The sequence below is a fragment of the Nicotiana tabacum genome, chromosome 5, assembly GCF_000715075.1.
Source record: "Nicotiana tabacum cultivar K326 chromosome 5, ASM71507v2, whole genome shotgun sequence".
NCBI lineage: Eukaryota > Viridiplantae > Streptophyta > Magnoliopsida > Solanales > Solanaceae > Nicotiana > Nicotiana tabacum.
Genome location: NC_134084.1, coordinates 4,922,031 through 4,932,428, shown reverse-complemented (window position 1 = coordinate 4,932,428; position 10,398 = coordinate 4,922,031).

Genomic DNA, 10,398 nt, shown 5'->3' with positions numbered 1-10,398 from the left:
CCTGGTGCTGGGCACTCAACCCATTTCTATTCCACCATATCATATGGCACCGATGGAGTTGAAGGAGCACTTTTAGGAACTCCTTAATAAGGGGTTTATTCCGCCTAGTGTTTCACCTTGGGGTGTGCCTGTTCTATTTGTGAAGTAGAAGGATGGCACGATGAGGATGTGCATTGACTACAGGCAGTTGAACAAAGTTACGATGAAGAACAAGTATCCTTTGCATCATATCGATGATTTATTTGACCAGCTTCAGGGGGCGAGAGTGTTCTCCAAGATTGATCTCTGGTTAGGTATCACCAGTTAAAGATCAGGGACTCGGATATTCTTAAGACAGCTTTCAGGACCCGATATGGTCATTATGAGTTCCTTATGATGTCTTTTGGGCTGACCAGTGCCCCAGCAGTGTTCATGCATTTGATGAACAATGTATTTCGGCCTTATCTCGACTCATTTGTCATTGTATTCATTGATGATATTTCGGTGTACTCGCGTAGTCAGGAGGAGCACACAGAGCATTTGAGAGTGGTATTGCAGCGATTAAGGGAGGAGAAGCTTTATGCAAAGTTCTCCAAGTGTGAGTTTTGGCTCAATTCAGTGGCTTTCTTAGGGCACGTGGTATCCAGTGAAGGTATTCAGGTTGATCCGAAGAAGATAGAGGTCGTCCAGAGTTGTCCCAGACCATCCTCCGCCATAGAAATTCGTAGCTTTCTTGGTTTGGCGGGTTATTACCGTTGGTTTGTTCAGGGATTTTCATCTATAGCATCACCCTTGACCAATTTGACTCAAAAGGGTGCGCCTTTCATGTGGTTGGATGAGTGTGAGACGATCTTTTAGAAGCTCAAGACTGCCTTGACCGCAACTCCAGTTTTAGTATTGCCATTAACTTCAGGCTCATATACAGTGTATTGTGATGCTTCGAGAGTTGGTATTGGGTGTGTGTTTATGTAGGAGGTAGAGTAATTGCTTATGCTTCTCGTCAATTGAAGCCCCGTGAGAAGAACTACCCTGTTCATGATCTAGAGTTGGCTGCCATTGTTCATGCATTGAAGATTTGGAGGCATTATCTGTATGATGTGTCTTGTAAGGCGTTTACTGATCATTGTAGCCTCCAGCACTTGTTCAAACAGAAGGATCTCAATTTGAGGCAGCGGAGATGGTTGGAGCTGCTAAAGGACTATGATATAACTATCTTGTACCATCCAGGGAGCGTCAATGTAATGGCCGATGCTTTGAGTAGGAAAGCGGTGAGTATGGGCAGTTTGGCATATATTCCTGTTGGGGAGAAACCTCTTGCAGTTGATGTTCAGGTCTTGGCCAATAGGTTTGTGAGTTGGACATTTCGGAGCCCAGTCGGGTCTTAACGTGTGTGATTTTTTGGTCTTCCCTGTTTGATCGCATCAGAGAGCGCTAGTATGATGATCCTCATTTGCTTGTCCTTAAGGACAGAGTTCAGCACGACGATGCCAGAGATGTGACTATTGGTGATGATGGGGTATTGAGGATGTAGGGCCGATTATATGTGCCCAATGTAGATGGGCTTCGAGAGTTGATCCTGGAGGAGGCCTATAGATCACGGTATTCCATCCATCCGGGTGTCGCATAGATGTATCAGGATTTGAGACAGCATTATTGGTGGATGAGAATGAAGAAGGATATTGTGGGATTTGTATCTCGGTGTCTCAATTGTTAGCAGGTGAAATATAAACATCAGAGACCGGGTGGCTTGCTTCAGCGGTTAGATATTCCAGAGTGGAAGTGGGAGCGGATCACCATGGATTTTGTAGTTGGGCTCCCACGGACTTTGAGGAATTTCGATGCTAATTGGGTGATTGTGGATCGGCTGACCAAGTCCGCTCACTTCATTCCTTTGTGTACTACCTATTCTTCAGAGCGGTTGGCAGAGATCTATATCCGAGAGATTGTTCACCTGCATGGGGTTCCAGTTTCCATCATTTCAGATAGAGGTACTCAGTTTACTTCACAGTTTTGGAGGGCCGTGCAGAGAGAGTTGGGTACTCAGGTTGAGTTGAGCACAACTTTTCACCCCTCAGACGGACGGGCAGTCCGAGCGCACTATTAAGATATTGGAGGACATATTGCGTGCTTGTGTCATTGATTTTGGTGGTTCATGGGATCAGTTTCTATCGCTCGCGGAGTTTGCATATAACAACAGTTATCCGTCAAGTATTCAGATGGCTCTATATGAGGCTTTGTATGGGAGACGGTGTAGATCTCCTGTGGGTTGGTTTGAGCCGGGTGAGGCTAGGCTTTTGGGTACAAACTTGGTTCAGGATGCTTTGGACAAGGTGAAGGTAATTCAAGAGAGGCTTCGTACAGTGCAATCAAGACAAAAGAGTTATGCTGACAGGAAGGTTCGTGACGTGTCCTTCATGGTTGGGGAGAAGGTTCTATTGAAGGTTTCACCAATGAAGGGTGTTATGAGATTTGGGAAGAAGGGTAAATTGAGTCCTCGGTTCATTGGTCATTTTGAGGTGCTTCGGAGGATTGGGGAGGTGGCTTATGAGCTGGTTTTGCCACTAGCTTATCGAGTGTGCATCCGGTATTTCATGTTTCTATGCTCCGGAAGTATATTGACGATCCATATCATGTTTTGGATTTTAGCACGGTTCAATTAGACAGTGATTTGACTTATGATGTGGAGCTAGTAGCTATTTTGGAGCGGTAGGTCAGAAAGTTGAGATCAAAGGATATAGCGTCAGTGAAAGTGCAGTGGAGAGGTCGGCCCGTGAAGGAGGCTACCTGGGAGACTGAGCAGGAGATGCGAAGCAAATATCCTCACCTATTTGAGGTTTCAGGTATGTTTCTTGACTAGTTTGAGGATGAATGTTTGTTTAAGAGGGGAAGATGTAACAACTCGACCGGTCATTTCATGAGTTACCGCTCTATTTCCCCCATTTCTGCTTCTTTATGTATTGATCAGCTGTATCTTATTGCATCTTGTTGGTTGTTCTGTGTTCGGAGTGGTTTTGGAGAGGAATGAGACACTTAGTCTCTTTTTGGGAAGCTTTAGTTGGAAAAGTCAACCAGAAGTTGACTTGTGAGTATACAATCTCCAAATTTGGTTTTTATAGTTTGGATAGATTCGTGAAGTGATTTGGGACTTAGGAGCATGATCGGAATGAATTTTGGAGGTCCGTGGTAGATTTAGGCTTGAATTGGCGAAATTGAAATTTTGGCGTTTTCCAGTTGATAGTGGAAATTTTGATATCAGGGTCGGAATAGAATTTCTGAAAATTGGAGTAGGTCCGTTGTGTCATTTTTGACGTGTGTGCAAAATTTCAGGTCATTCGGATGAGGTTTGATAGGTTTTTGGATCGGTTGCGGAATTCAGAAGTTTTAGAACCCTTAGGCTTGAATCCGAGGGTGATTTGGTGTTTAGATATTGTTTTGAGTGTTCCGAAGGTTGTAATAAGTTTGAATAGTGATGTGACTTGTTCGTATTTTTGGATGAGGTCCCGGGAGCGTCGGGATGATTTCGGATGGCTTTTGGAAAGTTTGAACTTGAGAAAATGCAGCTGGTGTTGCTGCTTTTGTCATAACTGCACCTGCGGATTGGGGACCGCAGGTGCAAGGCCGCAGGAGCGTGAAAAAGGCCGCAGAAGCGAAATTTCATGGGTTAAGTGGAAACCGCACCTGCGATGGATTTTCCGCAGGTGCGACGTCGCAGAAGCGACTTGGAGACCGCATGTGCGGAAATACCTGGGCAGAAACTATATAAGCCTTCCTTCGCGATTTTTAGCTCATTTCTCACCATTTTTGGACGGCTTTGAAACTTTTTGAGAGGAATTGAAGAGGGATTCAAAGGTTAACACTTGGAGATAATATTTTTGAACTCAATACTCGATTCTATGGTGATTTCTAACTAAGTAGACATGAAATTAGTGGTATTTAATGGTTAAACATTGAAGACTAGAGCTTGAGTTTTGGAGAGTTTTCATTGGGTTTTTGAGGGGCCATTTGGGGTCCGATTTTGATATTTTTTGGTATGTATGGACTCGTGGGAGGATAAGGATTCTAGTGATGTAATTTTTATCGAATTTCGAGACGTGGTCCCGGGGGTTGGGTTTGGCCAATTTCGGGATTTTTGAGTTAATTTGATTATTTTCGCTTGGGCTTTGTTCCTTTATCGTATTTTGATCATAATATACTGATTTTGCTTAGATTTGGAGCATTTGGAGGCCGATTCGAGATCCAAGGGCATCGCGGGCTAGAGTTTGGACCGATTTGAGGTAAGTAATGACTGTAAATGTTGTCCTGAGGGTATGAAACCCCGGATTTCACATCGTGGTGCTTCTTTGAGGTGACACACACGCTAGATGATGAGTGTGGGGTCATGCACCGTTGGGGATTATGACTTGGTTCATCCCGTGCGACTGTTAAGTCACATATTTGATTGAAAACTCTTTGATATCATTGTGTTTTGGAAAATATTATTATGTTTCGGGCTGAATGCCATATTTGGGCCTTGTGCCAACTGTTTGGACCCTCAGGGGCTTTTTACTACTATTCCTTACTGGTTTTTAATTAATATCTATACTCAGTCATGCTGTATTTTACTGATTTCATAACTCAGCCGTATTTACTCTGTTTTGATACTTTAAATGATATTTTGGGCTGAGCATCCCGTTTTACTGTTGCCCGAGTGGCTTGAGAGGTTTCTGACTGAATGAGGCCGATGGCTTTATTGATTTATACCACGAGGTGGCTTGTTGTTATGTGAGGCCGATGGCCTGATTGATTATGCCACGAGATGGCTTGTTATAGCGTTTGGGCATTAGGAGCCCCTCCGGAGTCTGAACACCCCCAGTGAGTGCGGGTATAGCGCTTGGGCTGTAGGAGCCCCTCCAGAGTCTGAACACCCCCAGTAAGCGTGGGTACCCAATGTGATATTGCCCGAGAGGCTGATTACGAGTGATTGTGAGGTAGCCCGAGGGGCTGGTTCTGTTGATATTATAGCCTTAGGGGCTGGTTCTGTTGATATTATAGCCCGAGAGGCTGGTTTTGTTGATATTATAGCTCGAGGGGCTGAATCTGTTGATATTTTGCCCAAGGGGCGGTTTATGGTGCCCGTTTTTCCTGAGGGGCCGTTTACATTTCTATCATTTTTACTTACTCTTTTCATCACTCGCTTGAAACAATTGAAAGATGTTTTAAAAGGAAAGGTTTTACTGAAACTAAGTTTTTTTATGAGATAAATGATTTCTACATTGTTTTGGACATGTACTATTTTGTTGTAGTGTTATGACGTGGAATTTCCTGATTTCTTACTACTCAGCTTTCATTTACTTTTATTACTTACTGAGTTGGCGTACTCACATTACTCCCCGCACCTTGTGTGCAGATCCAGGAGTTGCGGGTCACAATAATGAGCAATGATTGTCCCTTCAGCAGGATTTTGGAGTCAACAAGGTAGTGCATGGCGTTCGCGGCCCTGTTCTTCTTCCCTCATATCTTCCCTAGCCTTATTTAGTATGGTCTTCCAGTCTTGTTTAGATTTTATCGTATTGAGACAGAGTTGTAGTTACTCGTGACTTGTGACACCCCGATGTCGGGCTTGTGTATTTATTTCGCACTGGTTATTTAGACTTATAATACGAAGCTTCTTGTTGATTAATGGCTTAAAAATTACTTTTATAGAATTATGGTTTGATTTGGGAATTGTGTCGGCTGGGCTAGTTCACGATAGGTGTCATCATGACTGGGTCGATATTAGGGTTGTGACACTAATAGATTTGACTCCCTTGAGAACTTTGAGTAATTTGAGCATTTTGTGTTTGAACTAGTGGTTGCTCATCTACTCCTTGTATTATTGGGTCATTTGGCTCCAAATTCATTATGTTATGTAAAATACACGATACTAACACCACATCCACTTGTATTTTAAAGTCCCAAAAAGTTCATTATCAATCACACGAAACCGTCTATTTAGAATAGAAAAAGCACGTTCAACAACAGATCTCAATGATGCATGGCGTGTTGAATTTGACAAGATTAATGTGAACTAGTGTGAACATTTGAAGCCTCCTTTTAGTAAGAAATTGGTAGATGCATTTTTCATGCATTTACATTGCATTATCACACTTAATATGATGTCATGCATGACATTATTAAGGCCATTTTCCTTCTATAAATAGTAAGGGTTTTGTTTATTTGTAAACATCTCTCACTTGCCTTCTTATCTCCCAAGGCATTTGAATCTTTTTTCTCTCTTGTAGTATTTCACTTGTATTTTTAGAGTGAAATAAAGTTTGAGTTGATTGTGTGCGAGGACTAGGCAAAAATTAAATTTTGCCGAACGTCGTTAATTTTTGGTGTTCTTTTTATTATTGTCTCATTTACTGTTTATTAGCTACCTTTAAATATAGTGGTTGTGATTTAATCACTCTCTACATATTCGGCTTCCACAAGGTTCTATCTTAGTATGCTCTATGGTTGCAGCATAGTCTGAACTTTCACATCAGAAAAGAATTACTTTGTTGTTTTGTTCTATCAGCAAATAAATAGTTTATGTAGCAAAAATGGGAGACAATAAAAAAGAAGAGTCCACATCGGGTGTCAGTAATACATTGTTGACATCTTCGCTTATGACAAGAATTATGTCAAATGTGAAATTTGTCATTGAAATTTTTGACGGGTTAGGACATTTCAGGATATGGCAAGCTGAGGTTTTTGATGTCCTTTTTCAACAAGGGCTAGATATTGCCATAGAAAAGAAACCAGACAATAGTGGAGAAGAAGCACTCTCGTGGGAGGTCGTTCTCAAAATCATATGAGAACAAAGAAAGGATGATTGAAGTCAAGTTCGAGACCAAGCAAAGATGAATGTGCCTTTTACCGAGAAAGGGGGCGCTGGAAGAAAGACTGTCCAAAGTTGAAGGCCAAGGACAAACCTAACAATGGGAAGGCTATCATGGATTCAAATGTATCTGATTATGACGACTCTGATTTCTCACTAGTTACAATTGAGCCATTCGAACCATCTGACATATGGCTGATGGATTCAGATTGTAGCTATCATATGTGTCCCAACAGGGATTGGTTCGTTGATTTTCAAGAAGGAGAATGTGGAGTTATTCACACTGAAAATAACAATCCTCTTACCGCATATAGTATTGATTCAATCAGATTAAGGAACCATGATGGATTGATCAGAACATTAACAGATGTTCGATACGTACTAGAATTGAAGAAAAATATTATTTTTGTGGGAGCCCTAGAGTCAAAGGGGCTCAAAGTCTTTGCAGAAAATTGGATATGAGAATATGCTCTGATGCACTAGTAGTAATGAAGGGAATGCAACAAAATAATAACATGTACCACTATCACGGTACTACAGTTATTGGGATAACAACAGTGATATCTAGTGATGACAAGGAGGCAGAAGACCAAGCTATGGCACATGCGCTTGAGACATGCTGGAGGAAAATCCTTAAAAAATTTATCAGATCAAGGATTGTTAAAAGGAGTAAATACTTACAATTTAGAGTTTTGTGAGCATTGTGTCAAGGGAAAATAGACAAGGGTTAAATTTGGAACAACTATCCATAATACTAAAGGTATTTTGGATTATCTTTACTATGATGTTTGGGATGCTTGCAAAACAGGTGAGAAACACTATTTTGTAACCTTTATTGTTGACTTTTCCCAAAGAGTGTGGGTGTATACGATGAAAACCAAAGATGAGGTGTTGGAAATTTTTCTCAAATGGAAGGCGATGATAGAGACTCAAACAAGCAGAAAGATAAAGTGTCTTCGCACAAACAACAGTGGAGAATACAAAATGATCTTTACAATAATATTTGTGAAAATGATGGCATTTTGAGACATTTCACCGTTAGAAATACACCACAATAGAATGGAGTGGCAGAACATATAAACAGGATTTTGTTGAAGAAGGTTCGATATATGTTGTCTAATGTTGGCTTGGGTAAGGAATTTTAGGCTGAGACAATAACATATGCATGTCACCTCATTAATTGTCTACCATCTGCCGCTATTGGTGGCAAGACACCATTTGAAAAATGGTATGGAAAACCTGCTGAAGGTTATAATTTTTTGCATGTATTTGGTTCAATTACATACTATCATGTGAAAGAGTCAAAATTTGATCTGAGAGCAAAGAAAGCTATATTTATGGGAATTATTTCTGAAGTCAAAGGATACCGCTTATGGTGTCCAGAGACAAGAAAAATTTTCATCAAAGATATTACCTTTGACGAATCTTCCATAACAGATAAGGTGACAATTGAAGATATCAAACAAACTGATGGTGCTTCAAAGCAGGTGGAGTTTGAGGGAAAATTAATTTTCTCAACACAGAGAGAAAACGAGGAAACAATAGAAAACTTTCCTCTGGAACAAGAGTCAGCAGAGAGGGAGATTCCAATTCAGGAACCTCAGCAACAACTTGAATCAATAGAAATCAGTAAGGCAAAAAGAAAAATAAATAAACATGTTTATCTCATAGAGACGGTGGCTTGTGCAACCTCAATAGTGGCTGATTGTGTTCCTACCACTTATAAAGACGCAGTCTAAAGTTCAGAAGAAGATAAGTGGAAGATTGCCATAAATGAAAAAATACAGTCCCTTCATCAGAATCGCACATGGAAATTGGCCAATCTCCCGAAGGGCAAGAAAGCACTTAGGTATTTGCAAAGAAAGAAGTATTTCCTAACCAAGAAGATGTTCGCTACCAAGCAAGATTGGTGGCCAAAGGTGTAACAACGACTCGACTGGTCATTTTGAGTAATTACATCCTGTTCAACTATTTGAAGTCTTGAGTAGCTTCATATGATGTATTATGATAAGTGTGAATTGTCGGCTTTGGTTTTCAGATGATTCATGATTTAATTAAAAGAACAATCCTTGTTTAGAAAATTAAATGAAAAGAATTTACCAAAGTTTGACTTTTGTACAAACGACCCCGGAATAGAGTTTTGATCGTTCCAATATCTCCGTATGATGATTTCGAACTTAGGAGTGTGTCCGGATATTATTTCGAAGTCCGTAGAATAAATTGAAGCATTTAGGCGAAAGTTGGAAAATGGAATTCAGAAGTTTAATTGAGAGTTGACTTTTTGATATCGGGGTTGGAATCTGATTCTCGAAATTGGAACAGCTCTGTTACGTCATTTATGACTTGTGTGCAAAATTTGAGGTCAATTGGAATTGATTTGATAGGTTTCGGTATCAATTGTAGAAGTTGGGGATCTTAGTTTCGTTAAGCTTGAATTGGGAGTGATTCGTGATTTTAGTATTGTTTGATGTAATTTGAGGTTTTGACTGCATTATATGATATTTTAGGATTTGCTGGTATAATTGGTTGAGGTCCCGAGGGCCTTGGGTGGATTTCGTATGGGCAACAAAGTTTAATTTGGATATTTCTAGAATGTTTGGATGTCGTTTCTTCAAGAATAAGTGGTATCAAATTAACCAAATAAGCTACAAATTCAGTTTTGATTGAAGCATTAGATCCGTATTGAAATTTCGGAGCCAAAGCAGAAAGAATCGCCGAACTCGGACATCATTTGAAAGAGTTATGCCCATTTTCGTATCGAGAAAAAATAATTTCCCAGCGCAGCGTCCAGGGTAGCATGGGTCGCTAGCCCTGGCGCTCGAATTTTTTTAGATACTGGAAACAGTGCCACAGGCAGCGCCCCATGCCACCTGTGGCACCCGAATTGTAAGACTATATAAAAACGGGGGTTTCGGCCATTTTTAGACATTTGGAGCTATGGAGCTCGGTTTGGGCGATTTTCAGAGGTGAATTTCACCACACAATTTGGGGTAAGTGTTATTGAATCCCTTGTGATTATATTCCATGAATTAATCTTCGTTTTCAGCGTTAGATTATTGATTTTTCAAGATAAATCAAAGGACTTTTCTAGAATTCCATAAAATAAATTTTCGAGATTTAAACATCGATTCGGAGTCGGATTTGAGTAAAATTAGTATGGTTGGACTCGTAATTGAATGGGTTGTTGGATTTTGTGAGTTTCGTCAGATTCTGAGACGCGGGCCCCATTTTCGAATTTTGAGCGGAGTTGAGAATTTTTATAAATTATTAAATTGTAAGCATTGGAGTATATTTTGATTAATTTGCACATTGTATGACTAGTTTTGAATCTCTTGGCTTGGAATTGAGGAGACATGAAGGCGTTCAGAGGTTGATACATGCGGAATGAAATTTTTGGAATATTGTTTAGCTTGCTCGGCATTAGATTCGGCTGGTTCGAGCTAAGTAACTCTTCTAAACTTGGTGTTGAGGGTATTAAACTCTGAATTACGTGTTATATGTTTGGTGTTTAGGTGACACACATACTAGGTGATGGGCATGTGGGCGTGCACTGTGTGAATTGTGACTTTATTATTCAT